Genomic DNA, 7,800 nt, shown 5'->3' with positions numbered 1-7,800 from the left:
AAAATGAACAATAATTGCTTAATATCATCTAGTAGCCAATCCATAGTCAAATTTCTCCATCTGTCCCCAAAATATAATTGGTGTACTCTAATCAAGATCCAAACAAGTCTACACATTGCATTTGGTTGAGCCTTTCAAGTTTCTTTTCTAGTGAGCACAATTTAATCTGTTTTTATTGGACAATTTAGAGAACATTCCAGGATTTCAGAGACTGTTGGGATCCTTAGCATAATAATAATTACACTGCACATGGCCAGATGTCTGTGAGTAAGTGTTTATAGTATACAGAACATCAGACTGTGGTTTAGAACTTTGGGATAGAGAGCTTCTTCCAAGTGATACACAAAGAACCAAAATGAGACCATGGCCTTTGTCACATAGCTTCTTTCAGAAAAACGTGTAAAAGACTTAGTTGAGCTTTGTTGCCTTTGTTGTACAAATGCTTTAGCTAGCATTTTCCAGTTTAAAACCAACACCTCCAAAACACTACCTAAAGTCAAGACTATCTATTAGAGAAATCACAGTAAAATTTGAAGACATTTCTACTGCAAGATTTTTATGGGTGTAAGGTATGTCAAGAAAGAGCTAATGGGTCATTTGATTTACTGAGAGAGAAAATACACCGTTTCCGATAGGATGAGAGGCTTCACCAAAGCAGCTAGCTAGGCTCAGGAAATTGGGGAAACCACACGACAGGGGACCAAGAGGGGAAAAAAAAAAAATCAAGCAGCGGTAACGCAGAAGGTATTGGGTTGGCCAAAAAGTTCGTTCGGTTAGTGAATACATTGTTCAATACAGTTCTTGGTGAAAATGAAAAATGTCTTATTTTTACTTAAAACTGAACGAACTTTTTGGCCAACCCAATAGATGAGGTTTCAGCAAAGTGACTCAGAAAAAAGTACGTGAAGAGGGCTAAGATAAGAGGAGAAAAAAATCCTGATACCGTGCATTAATCTGCCATAACAAAATATCACACACTGGGTGGCTTAAAACAACAGAAATTTATTTCTCAGTTTTGGAGGCTTGGAAATCTGAGATCAGCGAGCCAACATGGTCAGGGTGTGGTGAGGCTTCCTGGCTTGTACGTGGCCACCTTCTCACTGTATCTTCACATGGCAGAGGGAGAGAGAGCAGGAGAGAGAGAGAGAGAGAGAGAGAGAGAGAGAAAAGGAGAGGGAGAGAGAGAGAGAGCTAGAGGGCTTTGGTGTCTCTAATAAGGGCACGGATCCTATCATTAGGGCCCCAAGGGAACTCATCTAAACCTAATCACCTCCCAAAGGCCCTACCTCTAAATATCATCACACCGAAGAAAGGGCTTCAACATATGACTTTTGGGGGGACACGTAGCACACGGGAACCAAGGGAATGGAAAGGAATGAAGGGCAGCGTAGTGCCGATTGTCTCAAGACAAGAGTGCCACTGTTCTCTTGGGAAACGCAAAGACAGAAAGTATATTTATCAGTTTTCCTACCCCTGTATAGGAAGTGCAACCTATATATGCCTTGGATGGAGCAGGAAAAAATGAAAGTGATAATGTAAGAAGCATGATGCTGACTTATATAAAATATAGGAAAGCAAGGCTCAAGAAAGGCAGGCAACCGTTTGGATTTTCCAACTAGTTTTGGGTGCAGATAAAGCTGTTAAACAGCTGGACTTAGCAAACTGCTGAACACTAGACTGAAAGCTCTCTAAGGGTAGGGTCTGGGTCTCTACATCATTGCTGTCTTTAACGCTTAACAGTGCATCTGCCCTGTGATGGGCATTCAATCCACACATGAATAAGTGAACTATTTAGTCCTCATGGAAATAAAGTGACCACATGTGTGCAATGGTTACTGTGCACTTGTCAGCCTGGCTGTATCAGGAGCTTTGAGGATGTGATAGCATGTTTCCTGTCCTCAAGGTAGACATATGCAATCAACAGAGTTTAAACGGAGTGACAGGGAATTCCCTGGCAGTCCAGTGTTTAGGACTCCACGCTTTCACTGCTGTGGGCCCGGGTTCAATCCCTGGTCGGGGAACTAAGATCAGCCAAGCAGCCAAAACATAAAAAAATTAAATTAAAAATTAAAAATTGGTGTTTTACGGATTCAGTGTAGGTGGAGATGAAGGAGGCCTGAGGACCCCGGAAGGTTAATGTGAGCAGAGAGACTGACCTAGACATTACAGGAGAGGCAAGGGGCTTGGGTAGGAAGCGGGAAGACAGAGCAGTCTGGTGATGGGTTGGTAAAGGCAGGGAATGGGTAAAAAGCAAAGACGCAGGGGCTGGAATGAGCCTGGGTGGTGGTGAGGAGGCTTGCTCAAAAGGATATGCATGGGGAATTATGGGGAGGGCTGTTAAAAGCAGGGGGACCAAGGTCAGCTCAAGGGATGCCATGAAGCCAGGTAAAGGGTCTTAGACATCATGCAAACACCACGGGGGCAAGGTTGATCACATTTTCCCATCTTTTCGCTTAATATTTCTGCATTCGAGTCATTGTTAGGACAGTTTTACCTACTCCTAGTTTATAAAGGATTTCTCTGAGCACTTGTATAGTTTAATCTTTCACATTTAAATTCCTGATCTGTTTGGAATGTATCCTGGTATATATTGTGAGACATGGATTCAATTTTATCTTTTGCTTTATGGCTATCTAGTTATTTCAGTACCATTTATTAATAACTCCATCTTTGGGGGGACATGTCAGAAAGACAAAGAAGTCAGCTTGAAAGGGGCACCCCAACTCACAGACAATTTGATCAAAATAAATATAGTAGTGGATTATAACCTACTGAATAAAATAAGGATCCATGAGTCCATCCTGCTGTAAATAATAAGCAAAATACATTGAAGATTTGATGAGGAATAAGATATTTACATAGTCTCAAAGTACCTCTCCACAAAATAGTTATTAACTACAAACGAAAAAAGTAACTTTATAGAAGAAGCCTGGAAGATACCACCTTAACCAAGATATCAAAATTAACATCACTAGTAACGGGACCAATTGAAATTGTACCTGGTAGGATGCAATTAGGAGAACACAGACTTCTGTGAGATCTCTACCAAAGATGCATAAAATGAATCTAATCACAAGGAAACAACAGACAAACCCATGCTGAGGGACATTCTACAAACTTCCTTGACTAGGGTCTTCTAAAATGTCAAGATCATGAAAGTCAAGGCAAGACTGAGAACTGTTTCAAATTAAAGGAGTCTAAAGAGGCAGCACAACTAAATGCAACATATGAGTCGGGACTGGGTCATTTTGCTAGAAAGGACATTATTGGGACAATTGGCAAAATTTGAATGGAGTCTGAGGATTAGACCACAGTTGTGAGACAACATTAATTTTCTCATTTGGAGGGCTGTATTGTGGTTTTGTAGGAGAATGACATTGTTCCTGAGAAAGACACACTAAAGTATTTGGGGGTCGTGGTGATGGGACATTGTGCCCACAATTTATTCTCAAATGCTTCAAGGAATAAAAGGTTCTTTGTATGTACTTGTAACTTTTCTGTAAGTTTGAGACTGTGTAAAACAACATAGTTACAGAGAAAAAACCACCTCCACCTTTTCCTGATTTGAGATTCACCTTTTATCACATGGTAAATTTCCATACGCAATTGAATCAATTTATGCAATTCCATTCCATTGAGCTGTGGATTATATAGTTCATGAATTAATGCCACTCTGTTTTAATCATAGAAACTTTTCTACTGTTAAAAAACAAAATTCAACTGAGTAAATTTAAAGATCTAATTGGCTTTATTCAATGGTTCATGAATTGGGCCAATATTATAAAATATTGGCTATATTCCCTGTGCTGTATAATATATCATTGTAGACAAGAGATTTTAATAAAGTAATAGGTTATAGAACAAATATACAAAAATGAAAGTCCTCCATTAAAGAAAACAATATTATATTCAAATATATAATGAAACAAAAGACCTCATTCACAATAGAAAAAAAATACCTAGGCATAAAATTAATAAGACACATCCAAAACCTATATGAGGAAAATTACAAAACAGTTTGGAAATACACAGAATTCTACTTGATTGAGTAGAAAAATATTTCATGTGCTTGGATAAAAAGAGTCAACATTGGGTTTCCCTGGTGGCGCAGTGGTTGAGAGTCCGCCTGTCAATGCAGGGGACACGGGTTCGTGCCCCGGTCCGGGAGGATCCCACATGCCGCGGAGCCGCTGGGCCCGTGAGTCATGGCTGCTGAGCCTGTGCATCCGGAGCCTGTGCTCCACAACGGGAGAGGCCACAGCAGTGAGAGGCCCGCGTACCGCAAAAAAAAAAAAAAAGTCAACACCATAAAAATGTTCGCTCTTCCCAAGTTAATTTTATAAATTTAACAGATTCCAGTAAAATCTGTCAGCCCCCTTTAGGGGTTGCCTCAGCTGTTGAAAGCCGTGTCACCATCCCCAGGCAGCCCACTACCAACGGGGGATGAGGCAGGAGTACAAAGGCCTGGCCCCTGCTCCAAGGGGGAACAAGTCTGCAGGGCCATTCCAGTCCCAGAATTCCCTGCACAGTTGGCTGAACCTTCCACTGGGACTGAATTACAGGTCAACTTCTCTAACTTCCTGCTTCCTTCCTTTCCCTTCTGCAGTCCTGGATCCTGAGAGCACTCCCTAATAAATCTCCTGTTCACTAACCTCCGTTAGAGTGATTAAACACCCTGATGCCTTGATAGCCTATGTGAGCAAACTGATACCTAACCCAGTTCAGGCAGTTGTATCCAAGAAATGGAAATTCAAGAACAACCAATCACAAACAGCCAGCTAGGCTTTCCCAGATAGGCAGCTGCTTAAGCTCTAGCCAATCAAATAATTCCCTTGCTTTGCTTCCTTCTCTGATGTGTAAAAGCCTTGCCCCTAGCTCCTGCCATCCGAGTGCCCCCCAATCACTTTCAGTTTGGTGCTACTCCATTGGAATAGATTTTTGCTCAAATAAACTCCTGAAAATTTTAATGTGCCTCAGTTATCTATTTTTTTTTTAAAAAAAGACACATTCACTCAGCGTCATGATCAGACTATTACATTTAGCAATCAACAGCATGGGTGCAAAAAATATATATACATTAAAACCCTTTGTTGGAATGCTTCACACTTTCCACAGAACAGAAACTAAAATACACTGTTATACAATTAGTCACAAATACAGTCCTCGAGTTTTTTTGCCCATACACATGAGTATTGTCTAAAACATGTCTTCTTTGTAGCAGCTAGGCCCTGCCACCACTGTGCTTGGCTGAGTTCACAAATCTGTTGTAACCTGTAGCTTCCCTGTCACTTCTCTGGCTCTCCTCTCCTGCTAAGCTTTGTTTCCTGGCAGTAATCAAAACCTTCTGCCACTCCCATAGCTACTGCTGCTGCCAGAACTACGATAGCCACCTTGGTTTCAGGGTTTGGCAAAATATTGGCCTCCACCACCATAGGGGCCAGAACTTCTGCCTCCAAAGTTTCCTCCTTTCATGGGTCCAAAGTTTGAAGATTGATTGTTGTAACTGCCAAAATCATTGTAGCTTCCACCACCTCCAAAATTGCTTCCACTACCACCGCCAAAGCCGCCTCCACCTCCTCCGTTGTTACAGCTGTCACTTCCACCATAGCCACTGCCCTGGTTTCCATAACCCTGTCCACCACTTCCATAGCCTCTGCTTCCTCCAGAGTAACCAGGGCCTCGCCTCCATAACCACCATCATTACCAAATCCATTACAGCCATCCCCACTGCCACCATATCCACCACCACGGCGGCTGCCACCAAAGCCACCTCGACCACTGAAGTTTCCTCCACGACCAAAGCTGTCATTCCCACCAAAACCACCTCCACGACCACCACCAAAGTTTCCAGAACCACTTCGACCTCTTTGGCTGGATGAGGCACTAGCCATCTCTTGCTTCGATAGGGCTTTCCTTACTTCACAGTTGTGGCCGTTCACAGTGTGCTATTTCTGAATGACAATCTTGTCTACAGAGTCATGGTCATCAAAGGTTACAAAAGCAAAGCCTCTCTTTTTGCCACTGCCTCGATCAGTCATGATTTCAATCACTTCAATTTTCCCATGCTGTTCAAAATAATCTCTTAGATGATGTTCTTCAGTGTCTTCTTTAATGCCACCAACAAAAATCTTTTTCACAGTTATCCGACTTCCAGGTCTTTGAGAATCCTCTCTTGAGACGGCCCTCTTTGGTTCCACAACTCTTCCATCCACCTTGTGTGGCCTTGAATTCATGGCCTGAGGAACGGTAAATTCCTGCAGTGTCTCTAGGTTGCCCCCTCTCATAGAATATTTTTCTTCCCTTGTACATGTGGGTGTCTGACTTAAAAAACATGATGATGCTATATATCTTCTGAAGAGCCCCCTACCAGCCTCGGCTGCTGGTCCACAATCCTGGCTGCACTGCCACAGACAAATCGATCTCGGTGTGCACCGCCAAACACCCATATTCATTATGTAATATGTTATATCTACTTAAGATATATTATTTTATGTGAAAAGTTATAATATATAAATAATTAATTAATATGGACTACATTAATATATGTATATGTAATATACAGTTCTATGATTATATTCAGTCTATTACTATATATTTCAGAGGTATGCTCAGGTTTTCTACCTTCTGTAATACATTTCAGGTTTTTGTAGTAGATTGGTTAATTCCCGCTTCACTTATTTTTACAGTTGTTCATAGTTGAAGCCCCTAATGGTCACAACATCCAGAGTGAAGAATACTTCTTTCCTTCTTTAACACCTTGATTTCAATCATTTCGTATAAAGTGAATGTCTATTACTTAGAAGAGTTCAAGTAGCTCAAGCTTCAGCTATTAGCATCATTTTGTAATGTGTAACCCTCTCCACCAGGAATATGTCTTGCTGTGATAGCCATCTATGAGGGGAGATTATTTAACACAGGACTACATAAAGATAACCAAAGGATTGATTCTGCATCCATGACCTCACACTATGAAATGAGAATCATATAAATAAGAATAATTAATTTATTCAACAACGAATAGTTAGTATATGGTGGGGCTCTAATACTCATTTCTAATTTCTTCTTCCCCAAAGAATTGGTGAAAACCCTTAACACGGTGTTCTTGGGAAATGTTCTGAGCTTCTCTTCTTCCTGAGCTGAATAGTTTGCAGTTTGCTCTTCCCCTGTGTGTCCCCTAGAATCCTTGTCAGGTCACCTGATACGTCACCCCTTGTTTAGGAAACTTTATTGTGATTTGTAGAAATATTCTTAGTCTCGACAGACAGTCGGTGTAAAAAAAAATCACTTTGGGTCCAGTTGGTTTAGCACTTACGTTGCAAATAAGATTTGTTTTTCTTCATCAGGCTCTGCAACATGTCTAGGTATGACCTCTGTCTTTCTGAAGCCTTGGAGCTTGGTGTTTTGGCCTGAGGCCATATGTTCTGGGGCCCACCCCTCTGTGTTGTGCCCCTTTGTCCCAGTCCTGCCCTGTTGTGGCAATGAGGTCATAGAGGAAAGAGCCATCCTCTGGTTCCTTGGGCAGGAAGCATCATTTCTCTTCCCTCTCAACCTTGTGTCTCTGAACCAGCTCAGAGCATCCATCTCGCTGCCGGCCTGTTAAGGGCAGTTGTGAATACCCACTTGTCCTCTGACTTGTTCTCTGCCAACTCTGCTTTGATCCAGTTCCTGACCAGTCCCCTGTCCCTGGGGCAAGTCTTTCCTTTGGCATCTCCAACCAGCCTGTGGACTTTTTTTTTTTTGGTGGGGGGGGGGCGGGTCCGCGGGCCTCTCACTGCTGTGGCCTCTCCCGTCGCGGAGCAC

The 7,800-nt window shown here is 42.0% G+C and overlaps 1 pseudogene; it reads right to left on the bottom strand.

The window, feature by feature from the left end:
* Positions 1–5,380: 5,380 nt before the first annotated feature.
* On the bottom strand, positions 5,381–6,233 carry LOC102991992 (heterogeneous nuclear ribonucleoprotein A1-like; annotated as a pseudogene).
* Between the last annotated feature and the right edge of the window lie 1,567 nt (positions 6,234–7,800).

The sequence above is a fragment of the Physeter macrocephalus genome, chromosome 21, assembly GCF_002837175.3.
Source record: "Physeter macrocephalus isolate SW-GA chromosome 21, ASM283717v5, whole genome shotgun sequence".
NCBI classification, from domain to species: Eukaryota; Metazoa; Chordata; class Mammalia; order Artiodactyla; family Physeteridae; genus Physeter; species Physeter macrocephalus.
This window is presented reverse-complemented; position numbering and strand designations above follow the sequence as displayed.